Source organism: Heterodontus francisci, chromosome 7 (assembly GCF_036365525.1).
Source record: "Heterodontus francisci isolate sHetFra1 chromosome 7, sHetFra1.hap1, whole genome shotgun sequence".
In the NCBI taxonomy this organism is placed as follows: domain Eukaryota; kingdom Metazoa; phylum Chordata; class Chondrichthyes; order Heterodontiformes; family Heterodontidae; genus Heterodontus; species Heterodontus francisci.
This window is the reverse complement of record NC_090377.1, coordinates 58392476-58415682: the sequence shown is the minus strand read 5'-3', so window position 1 is coordinate 58415682 and position 23207 is coordinate 58392476. Positions and strand designations below refer to the sequence as shown.

General features: G+C 41.9%; 1 protein-coding gene across 3 annotated transcripts in view; it reads left to right on the top strand.

Annotated features, from left to right (window-relative positions):
- Positions 1-23207, top strand: part of psmd14 (proteasome 26S subunit, non-ATPase 14) — a 149728-nt gene that overhangs the window by 32458 nt on the left and 94063 nt on the right. The gene's annotated exons all lie outside the window — the stretch shown is intronic.

The window sequence follows — 23207 nt, the reverse complement described above, 5'->3', positions numbered from 1 at the left end:
AATTAAGCCTACTCCTATTCCTATGTTTGTAAACTAAACACTTGATTTTGAAATACCACTGCAGAAAGGTATTTTTCATGTATATCTTTTGGATCAAGCTCATTTCAATTATTCAGCAACAGTAGCTTCAGGCTGCTTTTAAGTTCATATTTATTCTGTACATGTGAATGATATTGCGCCCGGCAACCTGATTATTCACTACATTAATTAGCAAATGCCCAAATCCAGAATACGTTAAATACCTACAGCTGACTTGCCTGTGAATAAATAGAATATTGCACCATTCATGGTGTGTTACTTTTGTTCATTTACTTGAATGGAAGACCTTGATAAACTCACTTGTAGCTATTGAGTTATGGATCTCTCACTGTCATAAGTATTTTTGTGGTGTATGTGCTCACTGATATTGATGCCCAATATTTACTAATTAGACTTTTTGAAAAGTTTTTAATGATGCATTGTGATATTGGCTTGTTTTGATATACAATCAAAACAGGAACAAGCAAAATAGAGACTTACCTGGCCAGGTGTTGAAGGAAGAGGCCAAGCTATTCAGATTCAAGCATTTTGTTTGTGGATGTATTTGCTTATCAGCTCTTTTTTGAGTTTGCAATGCATATTTAAATTTCTGTAACGCTGGTCAAATTTTGAAAAGCATTTCTCAATCTGTCTTCAAATCGAGTTTCTGTTTGAAACCATCAGAGAGGGAGAAGCAGGCCTGAGGGAGACTTGGTGGCCAGTCAACAATAAACTGACGTAAAAGTTCAATTTCAGAAAGGTGTGTGATCCAATTTATATTGTAGTTTAGCACAGTTATTTTTCTATCTTCTGAGGAGTGTTATTGCTTCTGTTTACTTATCCATTTGCTGTTGAATAAATCTGTTTGGTATTTAATAGCTTTACCTCAGATGGTGAAGGATTTATTCTGATGTCTTCCAAAGTCAAGAAACATCTCAAACAGACAGAAAATGTAACCACCCAGGATTTTCTGTTCAATTCCTAGGCACTTTATATATTCTCCAGACACTGGACAGCTAAAGGCCCATTCTAAGTTATGGGGAATGTAGGGCTCACCTATAGGAGTTGTTCAAGATGTTTAATCGAATAAAACATCCTGAGTAAAAATCTTTCAAAAAAAGAAACAAGAAGTTAATGGCATAAGTATTCAGTACAGTGAGGTGCTGCAACCTACCTTTGGTATTAAAACTACATCTTGGTCACTTTATTTTGTAACCGAACACATTTCTTTTTCTAAGTGGGAGTGACCTTTTAATGTTTGTTTAAATTTTGGGATCAAGAGTTTTGTAACTTATTAGGTGAGGCATTTTGCTGTCCATCCTTTCTCAACCCCCTCCAGAAATACTCAGTTGCATAGAGAGCAGTTAATCATGCTCCTTATTTGCTTTATTTCAGAAGTCCAGTAAATGGACCATATAAAATATAAAGTTATTTGGTTTCTCAGCTGTGTGGTGGAAAACAAATTGAGCATTTAAGGGGTTAAGGCAGCCTGAAAGAATTCATTTCCACTTTAATGACCTAGCCTCGCTGGGCTAGGACGACAGGGAACATGCTCCTGACTTGTACAGCATTTGCCAATTAACACCTCCTATAGCAGGTTGCCTCAGCTCATCATTGAACTAGGGACAGCAGAAGTAGTTTACATTCAGCTGATATTAAGCCAGCCTGTTTTTCTGATTTTTGATTTGCTGTACTAAATGGAGGTTTTAATGTTGATTATATACCTAGCAATAATAGTAGCGTTAAAACGCTTTGTGTTTAGAATCACATAACTTAGTGCAAAAATTCCCATTCCTAATAAAATTTTGATTATCCAACATTTAAAGGTATACAAAGTTAAGTATTGGGTGAGATCTGTTTGGTTTGTAAAACTGCATCTCATAATGGTTTTAAATTAAAATCTAAAATGCTTCACATTGAGACCAGTTGTTACTTTGAATTAGTTTTGAGATATTGAAATTTGTTGCATTGGATATAATACTGTTAAATTCTAGGCTCTTTCAACATCTAATCTACCGGATTATTCATGACATGCAATTCAATGGTATGACATTGGGGGTCATGTTTGTTAACGAGAAAAAAAACCAGAATTGGCAGCAGAAAATAGGAGGGTATGGAAAATGTAGAACTTGAACTGAAATATTCGCATTATTTTGAATCAGTGCTTTGACTGTTGATGTGTAGCACACTGCAAAACTGAACAAAGCAAAGATCGCAGACTACAAGAACCAAAGTCTATAGTGTTGCTGCAATTGCACGTTATTTATGCTACCACTAGAATTACTGATCATCTATGATATTACGAGATCAAATCCATTATTGCAGATTTTTAAATCATAAAACTTCAAATTTGTCATTTAGTGAGTCAATATTATAAGAGATGAGCATCAGCATAGCTGTCTTTTGATGTAAGTGATTGCTTGTATTTTTCAACGTTGTCGTTAAATTGTGGAATATTCTGTACTGCCATGTTGAAATTAGCAGTTTAATGAAGCAATTAAATGGATACTTTACAACATGAGAACAGAAGATAGGTGAAATATCTTTAAACACAATTGTGAAACAGTGCAGTTCACTTCCAGGGTTAGTGGTTGAAGCAAAAACTGTCAACATTCTAGATTAGATGAATACAGTGCTAAGTGGATGTTTTAATATATTCTACTAGATATCGACCATGTCTCAGTAATCAGTAGTGGATACTCTTATAAATTTGCACATATTTTAGTCAAGAATACTTCAGTGTGGAAGGATTCATGCATCAATCATAGAGAATGCACCAGCTATCGGCATGCTATGCTTGCTGTTGGTGGAAAACCAACTCAAAATGGAATAAATCACACTTCTATGATTTTACATATATGTATACACATACACACTTTTGTGTTTAATTAATAATCTTGTTATAATCTGAGTTCTGATGACACAGTTAAATGACTACTTATTAGTTATTGCTAACTAGTCAGTATTCACTCTTGATCACAGCTCTGGTAGTGATAAACCTAGGATCTCCTGCAGGGTGGGGATGAAGGCAGAGACGGTGGGAGAATAACAGCATTCTAAGCTTTAAATACTATTATGTCAAAAGCTCAGCTACCATTAAGCTATGGCTGGCAAGGTTCAGGCATATGTTTCCAATAGAGAACTCAAAAGATGAAATTTACAGCTAACAGGAATCCACCAAATAAAAGTTTCAAAGCAAGGAAAACAAGTTTTGAAATTATGAACTAGCAATGGTTCAGTTTTGTTCTACTAGTTATATGTTAAATGACCTTAATGTAATAAAAGTTGCATGCAGTCAAGACTGGAATGGGAAATTGTGTTTAATTAATACACCGGTGATTCTAAATATATATAGTCAATAAAATGGTACGATGGGACTGGGTAAGTAGAACAACATTTTTCATTTTTTTTTGAAGTATGAATCCATTTTAGGGTTCTCTTTCATTGAACTTAACTGGAAAATCTGGTAACGTTTTCTTGCCTCTAAGTCAAATGGTTCTGGATTCAAGCCCCACACTAGTACTGAGAGTGCTCCACTGTTGAAGCCCCAATCTTTTGGGTGCGATTTTAAAACAAGGTCCCAACTGCCACTAGACGTAAAAGATCTCATGGTACTATTTGAACATAAGAGTGGAGGACTTCTTCTGGACTCTTGGCCAACATTTATCTATCGACCAACATCACTAAAAAGGATTTTCTGGTCACTAATTTCATTGCTGTTTGGGGGACTTGACCATTTGCAATTTGTTGATGTGTTTCCCTTTCTTACAACAGTGGCTACACTTCAAAAGTACTTTATTGGCTCTGAAATGCTTTGGGACATCCTGAGGCTGTGAAAGGCACTAGATGAATGGAAATTCATTCCTCCTTTAAAAGGTTAACAAAAGACTAATGCAGTTTTTCTTCTCCCTAATTTATTGCTGATCTGTAGCTGATTCTGTTTCATGTTAGTTTGGTTACTGGCAGTTTTTCATTGATGCTTCCAGCTCATTCTGTTATACAGGATCCTGGGCTAACCATATTTAAATGTTGCAAGTGCATTCTAATACAGTAGTTATATAACATTGTAGCTGTGATATAGGAATGCATTACTGTCTGTTATGTTTCCACTGTCCTACTTCCAGACAAATAAAAGGACTTCTACTATTGCATACATTTTTTTTCTTTTTTCACAACTTCTGTCATCACAATCTTGCACCAGCTTCTGACTGTAGCATTTACTTAAGCTAAAATAAATAGTGTCAATGTACTGTGTAGCACAAAGTGACACTTTGGTATATGTTTAATCAGCAGGTATTTTATTAACATAGAATAGAATTGGCTAAATAATTGATACCGGTTCACACCATGGAAAAGGTGGAGTAATCTAACTAATAGTGTTAATAAATTTGCTAAAAGGACTGAGCAGATAGCACTTTGAGGTGTTAGCTTTATGCTGTTATAATGGCAAAAGCCTTTTTTAACACTTTGTCAACAAGAGCAGCCCAAGTGAAACTGGAGGTTTATATGGGTTCACATATTACTGTAACTGAAAGAGAGCTGATGCTTGTGTTTTTGTTATACTCTAGGATACACATACTCACCACATAGCTATGAAAAGAAGTTATTTTTCTAGGAAATCGTTTCGTTTCTGACTGTTAGTAGGGTTTCAAATCAGTGGTTTTAATTGTGACCTTGTTATATTACTATTCTGTAAGTATGAGGGAGTTGATTTGGGCCTTAATGGTGAAGGAAAGCTTAGAATCAGCTACCTATCTCTTTATTTGTTCATGGGATGTGAGCGTCACTGGCAAGGCCAGCATTTATTGCCCATCCCTAATTGTCCTCAAGAAGGTGGTGGTGAGCTGCCTTCTTGAACTCCTGCAGTCCATGTGGCGTAGGTGCACCCACAATGCTGTTAGGAAGGGAGTTTGAGGACTTTGACCCAGTAACAGTGAAAGAACGATGATATAGTTCCAAGTCAGGATGGTGTGTGCCTTGAAGGGGAATTTGCAGGAGGTGGTGTTTCCATGTGCCTGCTGCCCTTGTCCTTTTAGGTGGTAGAGGTTGTGGGATTGGAAGGTGCTGTTAAAGGAGGCTTGGTGAGTTGAAGCAGTGCATCTTGTCGATGGTACACACCCTGATGCCACTGTGTGCCGGTAGTGATGTTGAAGGTGGAGGATGGGTGCCAATCTAGTGGACTGTTTTGTCCTGGCTGGTGTCAAGCTTCTTGATTATTGTTTGAGTTTTACTCATCCAGGCAAGTGGAGTTTATTCCATCACGCTCCTGACTTCTTCCTTGTAGATGGTGGACAAGCTTTGGGGAGTCAGGAGGTGAGTTGCTCGCCACAGAATTCCCAACCTCTGACGTGCTCTTGTAGCCACAGTATTTATGTGGCTGGTCCAGTTAAGTTTCTGGTCAATGGTAACTCCCCAGGATGTTCATAGTGTGGTATTCAGCGATGGTAATACTGTTGAATGTTAAGGGCAGATGTTAAATTCTCTCTTAGTCATAGAATCGTACAGCATAGAAACAGGCCCTTCGGCCCACCGCGTCCATGCCGACCATGATGCCTATCTATACTAATCCCACCTGCATGCATTAATTCCATATCCCTCTATGCCATGCTCATTTAAGTACCTGTCCAGATGCCTCTTAAATGTTGCTACTGTTCCTGCTTCCACCACCTCCTCTGGCAGCTCATTCCAGATACCAACTATTCTTAGTGTGAAAAATTTACCCCTTTGATCCTCTTTAAACCTCCTCCCTCTCATCTTAAATCTATGCACTCTAGTTTTAGTCACCCCTACCATGGGAAACGGACTCTGGCTATCTACCCTATCTATGCCTCTCATAATTTTATACACCTCTATCATGTTCCCTGTCAGCCTCCTTCGCTGCAGGGAAAACAGACCCAGCCTATCCAATCTCTCTTTATAACTCAAGCCCTCCAAACCAGCGAACATCCTTGTGAATCTTTTCTGCACCCTCTCTAGCTTAATCACATATTTCCTGTAGTGCTGCAACCAGAATTGCACACAGTACTCCAAATGCGGCTTAACCAACGTTATGTACAACTGTAACATGACGTCCCAACTCTTGGACTCAATGCCTCGGCCGATGAAGGCAAGCATGCCATACGCCTTTTTCACCACCCTGTCTACCTGTGTTGCCACTTTCAGGGAACTATGTACTTGCACCCCAAGGTCTCTCTGCTCAAAAACACTCTCCAGGTCCCTGCCATTCACTGTATATGTCCTGCCCTGGTTTAACTTCCCAAAATGCATCACTTCGCACTTGTCTGCATTAAATTCCATTTGCCAATCCCGTGCCCACTTTTCCAACCTTCACTGTCCACTCTACCACCAATTTTGGTGTCATCTGCACACTTACTAATCATGCCCCCTATGTTCACATCCAAGTCATTAATATATATGACAAACAACAGAGGGCCCAGCACTGATCCCTGCGGCACACCACTGGTCACCGGCCTCCAATGTGAAAAACAGCCCTCCACTACCACCCTCTGCCTCCTATCACCAAGCAAATTTTGTATCCAATTGGCTAGCTCACCCTGGATCCCATGTGTTCGAACCTTCTGGACCAGCCTACCATGCGAGACCTTGTCAAAGGCTGTTGGAGATGGTCATTGTCTAGCACTTAAGTGGCCCAAATGTCATTTGCCACTTATCGGCCCAAGCCTGAATGATGTTCAGCTCTTGCTGCATGCCAGCATGGATTGCTTCAGTATCTGAAAAGTTGCAAATGGTACTAAGCACTGTGCATTCATCAGTTAACATCTCCATTTTCTGACATGATGAATGGAAGATCATTGAGGAAGATGCTGAAGATGATTGGGCCTAGGCACTACCCTGAGGAACTCCTGCAGCGATGTCCTGGGGCTGAGACGATTGTCCTCCAACAACCACAACCATCTTCGGCTGCTTCATCAATGACCTCCCATCCATCATAAGGTCAGAAAATGGAGGTGTTGGCTGATGATTGTACAGTGCTCAGTACCAGTTGCCACTCCTCAGATGCTGAAGCAATCTTTGCTGGCACAAAGGAAGATGGTTGGGCCTCAGACACTACCCTGAGGAATTCCTGCAGTGATGTCCTGAGGCTAAGATGATTGCCCTCCAACAACCACAACCATCTTCCTTCGTGCTAGGTATGACTCCAACCAGTGGAGAGTTTTCTGCCTGATTAATATTAACTTCAGTTTTGCTTGGGCTCCTTGATGCCACACTCAGTCATATGCTGCCTTGATGTCCAGGGCAGTCACTCTCACCTCACCCCTGGAGTTCAGCTGTTTTGCCCATGGCTGTAATGAGGTCTAGAGCCAAGTGCCCCTGGCGTAAGCCAAATAGAGCATTGGTGAGCAAGTATTTGAGTAAGTGCTGCTTGATGGCAAATTCGGGTAAAAGTTCAGTGTTAGCACTCTTGCCTGAGTCAGTTGTGGATTCAAGCCCATTGGTGTAGTGCTGAGAGAGTGCTCCACTGTTGGTGGTGCAATCTTTTGGATGCAATTTTAAAATGAGGACTCAACTGCTTTTGGATGTAAAATATCTCATGGCACTATTTGAAGAGTCATTCTCAGGATGGCAGCATGGAGTACAGCAAGGATCAATGCTGGGGCCACAGCCATTTACAATCTATATAAATGATTTGGATGTGGGACCATATGTAATATTTCCAAATTTGCTGATGACACAAAAATAGGTGGGAATGTAATTTGTGAGCAGGATGCAAGGAGGCTTCAAGGGGACTTGGACAGGCTAAGTGAATGGGCAAGAACATGGCAGATGGAATATAATGTGAATAAGTGTGAAGTGATCCACTTTGGTAGAAAAACCATAAAGACAGAATATTTCTGAAATGGTGAGAGGTTGGGCAGTGTTGATGTCCAAAGGGACCTGGGTGTCCTTGTTCATGAGTCAATAAAAGCTAGTAGTTTTGCTTGTGTTGGTTCTCTCACCACCGCAGGCCAAGTCTAGCTGACATGTCTTTCAGGACTCTGGCAGCTCAGTCAATAGTGGTGCTACTGAGCCACTCTTGGTGATGGACGTTTAAGTCCCCACCCAGAGTACCTTCTGTGCTCTTGCTACCCTCAGTGCTTCCAAATGGTGTTCCCTGTGGAGGAGTACTGATTCGTCAGCTGAGGGAGACTGGTAGATGGTAATTAGTGGGAGGTTTCTTTTGCTCTTGTTTGACCTGATGCCATGAGAATTCAAGGGGTCCAGAGCCAATGTTGAGGGCTCCTCGGGCCATTCTGTCCTGACTGCTACTGTGCTGCCAGCTCTGGTGGGTCTGTCCTGCTGGTGGGACAGGTGTAGCCAGGGATAGTGATGGAGGTGTCATGGACGTTGGCTATAAAGTATGGCTCTGATAGTATGATGATGGCAGGCTGTTGCTTGACTGGTCTGTGGGACAGTTCTCCCAATTTTGCCACAAGTCTCCAGATGTTAGTGAGGAGGACTTCGCAGGGTTGACTGGTCAGGGTGCGCCTTTGTCATTTCTGGTGTCTTGATCGATACCAGGTGGTCTGTTCGGTTTTACCCTTTTTCAACTTTTCTGTATTATTGAATTGCCAGATCTAAGCCAGGTTGAAATAATTGCCCTCCAGGTAGGTCAGTTCACTGACTAACAGTTTGTGACTGTGACATGTGTAGAGTCAGAAATTACTCAGCCTTACAAGCCATACTGTGATGTTTAAGTGTCTTGCAGCTTGGCTAATTACTGGGAACAACCTAATTTACAGAATCATGTACTAAGCAGCTTGAACCACACAAAACACAAAAGACCACAGAGTTGGGTTTTATCGAGGCATTCTGAATCATGCTTTTCTGCAATTAGGTAGGATGTTGCATATGGTTGAATTATTGTACTGTATGACTAAATTAATAGCCATTTTTATGTTCAACATGAATGCTTGTTTCAGGTATTCCACTTTATTGCACTTTTACAATTAAATATTTACTTGGAAGCTAGATCTATATTTATGGAGTTTTATATTTGAATCTTTGAATTTTTGTTGGATATCAACTTTAGTTTTCTGAGATGGCTCAATTTGTAACAATTAGAAGGGAAAGTTTACGTAGAATTACTTAGAATATTCTTTTTGGGCCTCCTTATCTCGAGAGACAATGGATACGCGCCTGGAGGTGGTCAGTGGTTTGTGAAGCAGCGCCTGGAGTGGCTATAAAGGCCAATTCTGGAGTGACAGGCTCTTCCACAGGTGCTGCAGAGAAATTTGTTTGTTGGGGCTGTTGCACAGTTGGCTCTCCCCTTGCGCCTCTGTCTTTTTTCCTGCCAACTACTAAGTCTCTTTGACTCGCCACAATTTAGCCCTGTCTTTATGGCTGCCCGCCAGCTCTGGCGAATGCTGGCAACTGACTCCCACGACTTGTGATCAATGTCACACGATTTCATGTCGCGTTTGCAGACGTCTTTATAACGGAGACATGGACGGCCGGTGGGTCTGATACCAGTGGCGAGCTCGCTGTACAATGTGTCTTTGGGGATCCTGCCATCTTCCATGCGGCTCACATGGCCAAGCCATCTCAAGCGCCGCTGACTCAGTAGTGTGTATAAGCTGGGGATGTTGGCCGCTTCAAGGACTTCTGTGTTGGAGATATAGTCCTGCCACCTGATGCCAAGTATTCTCCGAAGGCAGCGAAGATGGAATGAATTGAGACGTCGCTCTTGGCTGGCATACGTTGTCCAGGCCTCGCTGCCATAGAGCAAGGTACTGAGGACACAGGCCTGATACACTCGGACTTTTGTGTTCCGTGTCAGTGCGCCATTTTCCCACACTCTCTTGGCCAGTCTGAACATAGCAGTGGAAGCCTTACCCATGCGCTTGTTGATTTCTGCATCTAGAGACAGGTTACTGGTGATAGTTGAGCCTAGGTAGGTGAACTCTTGAACCACTTCCAGAGCGTGGTCGCCAATATTGATGGATGGAGCATTTCTGACATCCTGCCCCATGATGTTCGTTTTCTTGAGGCTGATGGTTAGGCCAAATTCATTGCAAGCAGACGCAAACCTGTCGATGAGACTCTGCAGGCATTCTTCAGTGTGAGATGTTAAAGCAGCATCGTCAGCAAAGAGGAGTTCTCTGATGAGGACTTTCCGTACTTTGGACTTCGCTCTTAGACGGGCAAGGTTGAACAACCTGCCCCCTGATCTTGTGTGGAGGAAAATTCCTTCTTCAGAGGATTTGAACGCATGTGAAAGCAGCAGGGAGAAGAAAATCCCAAAAAGTGTGGGTGCGAGAACACAGCCCTGTTTCACACCACTCAGGACACTACATCACAGAAACAGGTCATTTGGCTGTGCTGATATTTATGCTCCACTCGAGCCTCCTCCCATCCTTCCTTATCTAACTCTATTGGTATAATCCGCTGTTCCCTTCTCTTATCTACCTTCCCTTAAATACACCTATACTATTTGCCTTAACTGCTCTCATCCTTGTTTTCAAATCCCTCCATGGCCTCGCCCCTCCAGGTCCACAACCCTCCCGAGATATCTGTGCAACTCTAATTCTGGCCCCATGAGCATTCCCAATTTTAATTGCTTCACCATTGGTGGCCACACCTTTAGTTGACCAGGCCCTAAGCTCTGGAATACCCTCCCCCCCCCTTCCTACACTTCTCTGCCTCTCTTCTTCACTTTCCTTCTTTAGGATGCTCCTTGAAACCTACCTCTTTGATCAAGCTTTTGGTCGTCTGACCTAATATCACCTTACGTAGCTCGGTGTCCTATTTTGTTTTATAATGCTCCTGTGAAGTGTCTTGGGATGTTTCATTACGTTAAAGGTGCTATATAAATAAAAGTTGTTGTTGTGGAAGTTCCACATTCTCACCAGTTTCTGGGTAAAGAAGTTTGTTCTGAGTTCCCTATTTGATTTCTTGCTAACTAGTTAGGGCAACAGACAGGAGTTTCTGTGGCCACAGACGCGAATCCAGGATGGTATGTTGCCTCCCTGATGCCAGGGCCAGTCACTGAGCGACTGCAGACCACTCTGATCAGGGAAGGTGAACAGCCAGTGGTCTTAGTCCATATTGGTACCAACAATATAGGTAGAAAGATGGAGATCCGGAGATTATTACTTTTGAGGTCCTGCAGGCAGATTTAGGGAATTGGGAAAGAAATTAGCCAGCAAGTATTAGTCAAAAGTAATAATCTCTGGATTACTCTCCATGCTACAGGCTAGTGAGTATAGAAATAGGAGGATAGAGCATATGAATGTGTGGCTGCAGGAGGGAGGGCTTTAGATTCCTGGGACCTTGGGGCTGGGGTAGATGGGACCTGCACAGGCCAGAGGAGTTGCAGCAATTCATCCACTTGATAATGTGGAAAATTGCCCAGGTACATCCTGTCCACAAAATGCAGGCCAAATCCAATCCAGTCAATTACTGTCCATCAGTCTACTCTCAATCATCAGCAAAGTGATGGAAGGCGTCGTTAACTGTGCTATCAAGCAGCACCTAATCAGCAACGACCTGCTCTCTGATGCTCAGTTTCGGTTTTGCCAGTGTCATTCAGCTCCAGACCTCATTATAGCCTTGGTCCAAACATGGTCAAAAGGGCCAAATTTCAGAGGTGAGAGTGACTACCCTTGACATCAAGGCAGTGTTTGAGTGGGTGTGGCATCAGGGATCCCTCGCAGAATTGAAGTCAATGGGAATCAGGGGGAAAACTCTCCACTGATTGGGGGGTCATACCTAGCACAAAGGACGATGGTTGTGGTTGTTGGAGGGCAATCCTCTCAGCCGTAGGACATTGTTGCAGAAATTCCTCAGGGTGGTGTCCTAGGCTCAAACATCTTCAGCTGCTTCATCAATGTCCTTCCCTCCAAATTAAGGTCAGAAGTGGGGATGTTCACTGATTGTATACTGTTCGTTTCCATTCGCCACTCCTTAGATAACTGAAAAATCTGTGCCCGCATGCAGCAAGGCCCGGACAACGTTCAAGCTTGGGCTGATAAGTGGCAAGTGACATTCGGGCCCCACAATTGCTTGACAATAACCATCTTCAAGAGAGAATCTAACCATCTCCGTTTGACATTCGACAACATTACCATTGCTGAATCCCACACCATCAACATCCTGGGGTTACCAGAAACTTAACTGGACCAGCCAAGTAGCACTTTGCAAACTTGCAACTACCAACTAGGAGGACAAGGGCAGCAGATGCATGGGAACGCCACCGCCTGCAAGTTCCCCTCCAAGTCACTCACCATTCTGACTTACAACTGTTTTGTCGTTACTTCACTGTTGCTGGGTCAAAATCCTCAAACTCCCTCCCTAACAGCACTGTGGTTGTCCCGACACCAGCTTCGTAAGGGCAATTCGGGATGGGCAATAAATGCTGGTCTTGCCAGAGATGCCCACATCTTCATGAATAAAATAAAACCTGAACAGAGTTGGGACCAATGTCCTTGCGGGTTGGTTCATAGTGCTGTTGGGGGAGCGGTTAAAATTCCTTGGCAGAGAGATGGAAACCAGGAGGTAACATTAGAGAGAAAATATAAGGAGCACAAAGAATTCTGAGAGATAGATAGCACTAGAGTAACAAATAGTCAGGTATGAAGTAGGGTCAGAAAGACGGAATACAATAACTCGAAATTAGGTTTATTGTGCATGTACGTGGAGACACAGATTATGGTAAACAAGGTTGGTGAGCTACAGGCACAGAGAACCATGTGGGAGGGAATATGATATTGTGGCAATAATGGAGCAGTGGTTCAAAAACAGGGCACGACTGGGTACTAAATAACTCTGCAGTGTGTTCAGGAAAGATAGGGAAGGACGGGTGGCAGTGTTGATTCAGGAGAATGTTATAGTGCTGGAGAGAGAGGGTGTCCGAGAGGGATCAAGGACAGAATCTATTTGGTTAGAGCTAAGAAACAATATAGGTACCATTATACTGCTTGGTGTATTCTATGTGTAATGCCCTCCCAAACCATGAACCATGAAATCTTGGGTCCCCTGTGAAATCGGCCTTTTTATGATCTTTGTGCGTTTTACTGATTCACACAAGGCTGAAATCGCTGATTGGTAGATGAGGGAGATCTGCTGATGCAGTTTTGAGAGTAGCAGTCCCAAGTGTTAGACAAGTGAGAATGCCAGAATGAGCAAATAAAAATGGCTGCAACCATTACTGCAGCACATGGAGTGAAAGAATTTGCAAGCCAAATTCTGCATGCTGATGGTGTACTGTTTTGTATAAGCTGAAATGATTTGTTGGATCGCACATGGTGGGTAACAGTTCAGCGCCACTTAGAGTCCGAAAGCCATCGCAGCAGAAAGAGAGCATCGGACATCGCAGTGCTAGAAAACGAACACTCAAAAAAAAAAAAAAAAAAAAAAAATGAGCAATGAATATATCTCTTTATAAGAAGTTGACACAGAGCTCAGAAAATCATCAGTTAGTTCCAATGGAACTTGTGGATGCATTTTCAGGCGGCAACATAACATTGGAAAAACTTGATCACTCAAAGCTGCGGGTATTCATTCAATGTAATGTGCAAAATGGTGGTTGCTGCCAAGAACAAATAAACTATGGCAGGACTACCAACTGAAGGTTTTTGCTTTACATTGTGAGGACGATTCTAACAAACGCTGCGGACAAGAGAGAGCTGTTTCTAAACACGGACAGGTGTTTGCACGCAGGGACAGGGAATGAAGAAACAATTTCAGGTTTCTCCATGCTCACATTCAACCACAGACTTCACTGAGTAAAGAATGTGACCTGTTTATAGTCAGTTGGTAACAATAGTTTTTGAGTATACAATAAATGCCTTTTGAAACTAGAAACCACCTTTGCCTTTTTTTTTGTTTCAAATAGATGATTTTCATAGTTTGTTGTGACACCGTGAAATTCACGATTTAAATATGTGAAATTGTGAAATTCATGATTCTTAAATGCTGTGACTGTGAAGTTTGTAAAATTTGATTGTGATTTTGGTGGGACCCTATCTATAGGCCACCAATTAGTGGGAAAGGTATAGAGGAACAAATTTGTACAGAAATTACAAAGAGGTGCAAAGACCATAGAGTAGTTATAATGGGGGGCTTCAATTATCCTATTACAGACTGGGATAGTAATAGTGTAAAGGACAGAGAGGGGAAAGGGTTTCTAAAGTATGTTCAGGAGTATTTTCAAGATCAGTATGTTTCTGGTCCATTGTGGAATGTTCTGGGGAATAAGGTGGGTCAGGTGAATCAGGTGTCAACAGGGGAAGATTTGGGAGACCATGATCATAGCTACCATAAGGTTTAGGTTAGCTGTGGCAAAGGACAAGGAGCCATCCAGAGTAAAAATTATTAATTGGAGGAGGGTGAATTTCAGTGGGTTTGGAGTGGATCTGGTCCAGGTAACTTGGAATCAAATATTAGGCAAAGCTGAAATTGAACAACGGGCTGCCTCTAAGGAGGAGATGGTTCAGGTGTGGTCACGGTACATTCCCGCAAGAGGGAAATTTAGGACAAACAAAGCCAGAGCTCCCTGGATAACGAGAGATAGAGAGTAAGATGAAGCAGAAAGAGGATGCATATGACAGATAATACAAGTGAGAACCAGGTTGAATATAGAACGTTCAGAGGAAAAAATAGAAGCATGGAGAGAGTGTGGGAAGAGACTGGCAGTTAACATAAAAGGGAATCCAAAAGTTTTGTATAGGCATATAAATAGTAAAAAGGTGCTGAAAGGATGAGTGGGGTTGATTGAGCACCAAAAAGGAGATTTACGCATGGAGGGAGTGGCAGAGATACTTTGTTCAGCCCCCGACATCGGGCTCCGTTGTTGGCGGGGGTGGGGGGGGTGCTATTAGAAGATCGGAGTGGCAGCGACCCGCCACGAAGCCCAACGCTGGGATGGCTAGGGCTGATAATACCGGCAGCGGAGAGGCTCCATGGTGCCCCCCCCACCCCCACTGCTCGACGACAGGACCCAACTTTAAATATTTAAATAAAGGTCATGAATGCATTTAAATACAATTCCTCACGATCTTTCCTGCAGTTGGGATCTTCCATGTGACGGGCAGCACTCGCGCGCCTTCACTTTACCATCCAGGGAAAGTCGGCGCCATCGAGCTGGGGAGGGGAGATTTTAGGATTTTTAATGTAGTGGTCGGGGGGGAAGGGGTGACCTGTGCATGTTTGTGCAGTTGTTGGAGGGAGAGAACAACTCTGCGATCTGTGTTTTTGGAGGTGGGAAGAGGGAAACCCTCAAACCGAAGTGTTTTGGGGGGTGAGTGGGAAATGGGGTGTGCAACTATTTGCAGTGTAGTGGGGAAGGTGTACGGGCTTCAACTCCACAGTCTTTGGTCAGGTCTGGTGGCCCTTTAAAAATGGCACCATGCTTGCGCAGAGGCAGCCGACACCATTCATGGTGTCGCTGAGGCCACCCCTGCCATGTGCTTGGGGGGGCGGGGGGGTGGGGGGGTGGCGGAGAGAGAACGGCGCTCCCTGCATATTTAAGTGAGCCGCCGGGCGGTCCATGCGTGTGAGCTGCCATTTTTATCGCCACTGCCGATAGCAAAATTCTGCCACTGAATGGCGACTTTGCATCTGTCTTTACCAAGGAAGAAGATGCTGCCAAAGTCATAGTGGCGGAAGAGGTAGCTGAGACACTGGATGGGCTAAAAATTGATAAAGAGGAAGCATTAGGCTGGATGTACTTCCAGTTGATAAGTCATTAGGACTGAATCAAATGCATCCAGGGATACTGAGGGATGTAAGGATGGAAATTGGAGAGGCACTAGCCTCCTCCAACTCTCCTTAGATATAGGTGTGGTGCCAGAGTATTGGGGAATCGTAAATGTTGCACCCTTTTTCAAAAAAGGGTGCAAGGATAAGCCCAGCAACTGCAGGTCAGTGAGTTTAACCTCGATGTTGGGAAAGCTTGTCGAAAAGATTATCCGGGACAAAATTAACAGTCACTTGGACAAATGTGGATTAATTAAGGAAAGTCAGCATGAATTTGGTAAGGGAAAATCAAGTTTAACCTATTTGATTGAGTAGAGAGGGTAATGCGGTTGACATGGTGCACATGGACTTCCAAAAGAAGTTTGATAAAGTGCCACATATTTGGCTTGTCAGCAAAGTTAAAGCCCATGGAATAAAAGGGACAGTAGCAGCATGGATACAACGTTGGCTGAGTGAAAGGAAACCAAGAGTAGTGGTGAATGGTTGTTATTTGGACTGGAGGGTTCCCCAGGGGTTAGTATTAGGACCACTTCTTTTCTTGATCTATATTAGTAACCGAGACTTGGGTGTGCAGGGCACAATTTCAAAATTTGCATGTTACATAAAACTTGGAATTACTGTGAACTGTCAGGAGGATAGAGATAGATTTTAAGAGGACATAGATAAGCTGGTGAAATGAGCAGACACATCAAAGATTAAGTTTCGTGCAGAGAAGCGTGAGGTGATACATTTTGGTGGGAAGAATGAGGAGAGGCAATATAAAATAAAGGGTACAATTCTAAAGTGGGTGTAGGAGCAGAGGGATCTGGGGGTTTATGAAATTGTTCTGAGGTTGGCAGGGCAGGTTGAGAGAGAGATTAATCTGGCATACGGGATCCTGGGCTTTATAAATAGAAGCATAGATTACAAAAGCAAGCAGGTTATGGTGAAACTTTATAAAACATTGGTTTGTCTTCAGCTGGAGTACTTTGTCCAATGCTGGGCACCACACTTTAGGAAGGATGTGAAGACATTAGAGAGGGTGCAGCAAAGATGTGCAAGAATGGTTCCAGGGATGAGAGACTGAAGTTATGAGGACAGATTAGAGAAGCTGGGGTTGTTCTCCTTAGAGAAACAAAGGTTGAGAGAAAATTTGAGAGGTGTTCAAAATGATGAGTAGATAGGGAAAAACTGTTTCCATTGACAGAATGGTCGTGAACCAGAGGACACCGATTTAAGGTGAATGGCAAAAGCACCAAACGCAACGTGAGGATTCAATTGTGCTTTTCAAAAGGGTGTTTGATAATTACGATAATTATCTGGAGAGAAAAAATTTGCAGGATTATGGGGAAAAGGTAGGGCAGTGGGACTAGCTGAGTTGTACTTCCAGAGAGCTGGGATGGACATGCTGTAACCATTCTATGATTCTATGATCTCGTATTGATGGCCTCTAATTTTGTTCTTCTCCATAAGTGGAAAAGCTGTCCCTGTGCATATTCAATCAAAACCTTTCCTAATTTTAAAGACCTCTATTTGGATATTCCTTCAGCCTTTTCAGGAGAAAAGAGAACCACATTGTTCACCTTTTCCTGATGGCCATAGCCTTGCAGTTCTGGGGTATCCTACCTGTAAATTATCTCTGCATCCTCTCCAGCGACTCTATATCCTTTTTATAATACGGCGACCAGAACTGTACACAGTACAAGTTTAGCATAACTTATCTACTTTTCAATTCTATCCCTTGAGAAATAGACCAGAGTGTCATGGCCAAATAGACCAACTTTGCAACATTTTCTGGTTTGTACATTTGTGCTGCCAGATCCTTTACTCCTCTACCCCATTTAGATTTTTAATTTCCAAGTAGTGTGTGACATCCTTATATTTCTTAACAGAATGTAATACCTCACTTAACTATTTTGAAATTTATTTGCCAATTATATGTTCATGCTGCAAGTTTATTGATGTAATCTTGTAATTTGTTGTTGTCCTCTGTGTTAAGTATCACACCCAATTTAGTGTTGTCCACAAATTTAGGAGTTGTATTTTTTATTCCAAAGTCTAAGTTCTTAGTATAAATTGTGAACAGCAGTAGTTGCAGCATTGATTCTTGTGTGTCCCCACTTCCCACCTGTGCCACTCTGAACAGCTACCATTTACCCCTACTCTCTGCTTTCTGTCTTGCAGCCAGCGAGTGATTCATTCTACTACTTGTCCTCTGACTGCATGCTCTGACTTTATTCATTAGTCCACCTTGTGGTGCCTTATCAAAGGCCTTTGGAAATCTAGATACATTACATTGTTACCATCAAGTGAGGAGGGGTCAAAGGACTTCCTCTTTTCCCTCTCCTTGTTTGACCAGAACAGTTTTAATTTCTTAAAGTGGCTGTACTGGCCAATTCAGTAGGTGTTTGATTGGTTCTTGTTATGATCATAGCAAGTAAGTAATCGGACAGCTTTTCTTGAGTTTAACAAAGTGGTTAACTTTATTGTACCTAAACTGAACTAATGAAAATAATAATCCAAGTGTCAACTTTCACTCACTCACTCACTCTCTCTCACTCACTCACTCTCTCACTCACTCACTCACTCACTCACTCACTCACTCACTCACACTCACACTCACACTCACACTCACACCCACACTCACTCACACTCACTCACACTCACTCACACTCACACTCACTCACACTCACACTCACACTCACACTCACTCACTCACACTCACTCACTCACACTCACACTCACACTCACTCACACTCACACTCACTCACTCACACTCACACTCACACTCACTCTCACTCTCACTCTCACTCTCACTCTCACTCTCACTCTCACTCTCACACTCACACTCACACTCACACTCACACTCACACTCACACTCACACTCACACTCACACTCACACTCACTCTCTCTCTCTCTCTCTCTCTCTCTCTCTCTCTCTCTCTCTCTCTCTCTCTCTCTCTCTCTCTCTCTCTCTCTCTCTCTCTCTCTCTCTCTCTCTCTCTCTCTCTCTCTCTCTCTCTCTCTCTCTCTCTCTCTCTCACACACACATACACACACACACACACACACACACACACACACACATATAGATTACAGAATGGGGAAAGGTAGATTGGTTGAGTTAGAGTCCATAGGAAAAAAGGGGTATACAGTGCGTAGCGTTTGGTGATTTGGATGTCTTCTCGCTGAGGCTTTTACTTTGCAGAGGTAGATGACTGGTTCGGTGGGTCTCTTGGAGACAGCGATGCGGATGACTTCCTCCAACGGGTTTCTGATTGTAGCCGGAGTACGCAAAGGTGGTCAGTCAACAAGCAGGATTTGAAGCTTCCAAGCTGGAATGGAGAGAGAGAGAGGGGGATCCCCACTTGGGTCTGCACATGTCAGAGTCCAGAAGCTTCTCCTTTCTGCTGCAGAGAAACACAAGCTTAAAACTACAGATGGGGAGGGGCTTGTCACCTAACAGTCACTCAGTGATTCAAACATAGCAGTATTTCTTCTTGCCAAAAGAAAAAGAACAAACAGTTCCCTTAAACTTCCTGGGTCTTGGTTCTTGCTGGGGAATGAGCAGACATTTTGTTTCCCTCTTCGCAGGTCTTGCAATGGTGGGATACAGTGTTGCAAATTAGGTGACCATCTTAAGCTGCCAGCAAAGTCGTCATCTGTTTTTAAAATGTCTTAAAAATATAAATTCAGATCTCCATTCAGTGGATTAATGAAAATTAACATTCAACAAAGCAAGTTGGCGTGACAACTTCTACTGCATTGCCCTGGTCTACTTTCTGTTCCCTCGTCAAAGAATTCAATGAGCTTGGTAAAGCAAGACTTTCCCTTTTGAAATCCATGTTGACTATTCTAGATATTTTTCTATTTTCTCCTTTAGTAGGAATCCCATTATTTTCCTATAACTGATGTGAAGATGAGTGATCTGTAATGCCTTGGACAGTTCTATCTCCCTTTTGAAATATAGGTATAATATTAGCTATCCATCAGTCCTTTGGCACAACACCTTTACTAACAAATGATTAAGTAGGTCTAATAGTGCGTCTGTACTTGGATATGCACTCAAAGTACCGTAACCTATAAGGCTACGGACCAAGAGTTGGAAAGTGGGATTAGGCTGGATGGCTACTTGTCGGCTGGTGGGGACATCATGGGCTGCATGGCTCCTACCATGCTGTAAATTCCTGTCATTATATTCGCTGCAATCTCTTCCCTAGATTCTTCTAAAATACGTGGATGCATTCCATCCAGAATAGGGGTTTGGTTAGTTTATTTAATATTTCTCCTTTTTTATTTTAAATGTGGTTATATCATTACTAATCTCATCTTCCTGCTAAATAACCAATTCGATATTGTTGCCTGCCATTTTATCCTGATTGTTCCTTTGTGGCAGTATTCCCATCTCGATTTTTGTTGTATTCTGTGCCTGTGGAATACCTTACTATTTTGTTTTATGTTCATGGTATAATTTTATAGTTTCTCATTGCCTTCCTAATTTTTTTGGCTTTTCGTTAGTCTATTATGTTCTCCCCTGTCATGTTTTCCTCTGCTGTCCATGTACTTCGTGCTTGTCTCTTTCCTTGTCTTAATTCATCCATGTTGTCTTGTTAGTGTTTGCCTGCTTTTACTTTTCTTATCTGTTCTGGGTCATACTACGTTATTAGATCCAGTAGTGAATCCTCCTTTGTTGGACTTCTTGCATGCTGGGTTACATGATTAATATTATTATTAACATTATTAATATGATTGAACTTTTTTAAAATCACCACCCACATGGATACTATTTGTCTTTCTGATAGCTATGTTACTTTTTCTACTGCCATTCTGTTATCTCTAATAAGTACAGCTACTCTACCGACCCTTTTTCCCTTTCTCTCTTTTCTACGCATGTTATACTCTGCAATGTTTAATTCCCAGTCCTGATTTTTCTGAACCAAGATCTAAAATTTAGGATCTAAGGTTTCAAACCACTTCATTCATTCTTGTTAAGTCAGTGAAGAATACTGTCTCCTAGTAATATTCTTTTCACCCCAATTTCTCTTCTGAAGCTGATGATTCCTGCTGAGGTACAGATCCACAATTACCGTCAGCCCTCCAGTACCTTGCTTGTGTGGCTATTATTCAAATAGGTGTTTAGTGAATGGATATCAGCAAGTTACTCAGTTGTGCCTGTGGGAAGAGGAGCATGAGCAAAATCAAACCCCCACCTAGTTCAGTCCTGTTCTTGTTACCTGGACAAACCTACTTTCCAGAAGGGGCTTCTAGAATGGAAATGCGGGCAAGGCTTTTTCCTCTCAAACAAACTTTAGGATGAGTTATAGTCTCCCACATTGCCCCACCTGAAAACACAATCCTCCATGCAGACCATAGATCAAACCTGGGATCTTGGTCCTAATGGATTAGTACCATGATTTTATTTTCACAAATCAATATTCTATGAATTATTGGTGATTACATCACAGTACGATCAAACTCGATTTGTTTGTTGACTGGAGTGGTGCAGTGGCAATACTTAATTGTGTACTAATAATGAAGTAACTTGAAAGAAAATGCAATGATTCAATTAATGTGATATTGCGTCATTACAGAATGACTTTTAACCAAGATTTAGTGATATGACATTGAAGTTGTTGGAGGAAGAGACAGTATTTGAAGGGCTCAAATTTCAAAAATGACAGGACAGCCATTGGGAATAAAGGCTGCTGAATCTATGACTCTATGACTCTAATTTCTCTCGGTGAAAAATTGCAGAGTCATCTGTTCAAGTGATGAGGCTGCCTGTAATATTTAAAACTTTTTGTGAATTTTTCTGCTTAACAAGTTGCCAGTGTTGGGAATTGGAACACTTACTATTTTGGCCACTGGATGTTCAAGTATTTCTAGGCGTAGCAATGCAGATTAAATCTCCAACAAATGGGGCCTCGACCTTCAACTCAGAAGAATGTGACGTTTTTCCATTCTCTATACAAACCAACCAGACTGCCTATTAGTGTCTTTTTGTAATTGGATTTGGACTATCCAAACTTGTTTTCATGTAGCATCCTTATATCACGGGCTCAATTTGAACCCAGGTTTGAGATGCAGTGTTAACCCCAATGCAGCATCCAATCCCCTTCCTCTAGTATTTAACAATAGCATTTGTGATGTAATGGTGCAATGCAACATTGGGAACTTAATGTGCATTTAAATTATGGAAGAGCGAATCAAGTGATATCTACTCACATAATGCATGAGTCCAAATGGGAGGTAGGTTATACTACTGTTAGAAGGTAATCTTATATCACAGTTTTGTTTTCTATTTTATCAACTTCTTACTCTTGCAACTATTCTGTGTTCATTTCAGACTAAGCTTGCAATACAGAGAGGCATTGAAACACATAGACCTAAAATAGTGAATTTGAGAATAATAGTGCGAACAGTGGTCTAATATTAGGAATGGGCAAAAATGGGACTGAAGAGAAATGAAGATATTAAGGGCAACGCAAAAGTTGAAGTTGGAAACCCTCTTCTGCAAACGGCAGTTGTTGCGAGGTCACTTATTAATTTTAATTCTAAGACGGATGGCTTTCTGTTGACCAAAGTTTTTAAGAGATAGGGAGATAGATCACAGATCAGCCAGTGGTGGAACAAGCTCGAGGGGATAAATGGCCTATTGCTGTTCCTGATCCTAGGAAAGGCCTAAGGCTGCTCAATGTGCTGGAGGAGGAGCGTGCAAGCTTTTTGGCTTCATGGGTTGTTAAGATGCATGTTTCAATTTTGGACTTATCCATTAGAGTTTTAAGTACAGCCCTCTGCAAACCTTCAGGCCCACACAATCTTAACAGTACTAACAAGCAGGTAAGAAATAAGAAAGCAAAAAAAAAAATGAATTGCTGAACCTGGCAGTCTAAATTGGAGGTTCACAGACTACAAATAACCCAGGAATGTAGTTTCAACACTTGACTTATGCACGTTGGTTTTACTCTATCTTGAGTTTCAACTGGTATGGGAGAAAAGAAATTGTAAAATTCATCCTTATTACTTTACCCCAATCATGCCAGTGGTTTGCCATACATTCGCTGATGATGATTTAATGTGTGAAACAATAAGTTAGTGTGATTTCATTAAGAAAGAAAAGAAAGACTTGCACCTTTCACAACCTCAGGGTGTCCCATAACACTTTAAAACCAATCAAGTACTTTTTGAAGTGTAGCCATGGATGTAATGCAGGAATTGTAATGTTTCAATTAAGGTTTTGTTGTGAAGATTGCCTCTGTAGTGGCAGACTGACAAGTTATTAAATAGTGAACATTTTTTTATATATATATTCCCCGTTAATGGTACATACAGCATCAGATTAATCAAGTATCTGTATCAGCTGAGTCCCATTATGTGGACATATATGAATAAACAACAGCTTTTTGAAAGCCCATGTACGATGTATAGTGCATGACATGTTGTTGAAGCAGAAATTCTTTAGAGCTTGATGGTTCTTAAAATTCCTTGCTGTTCATGGCTTGCAGTCATGTCT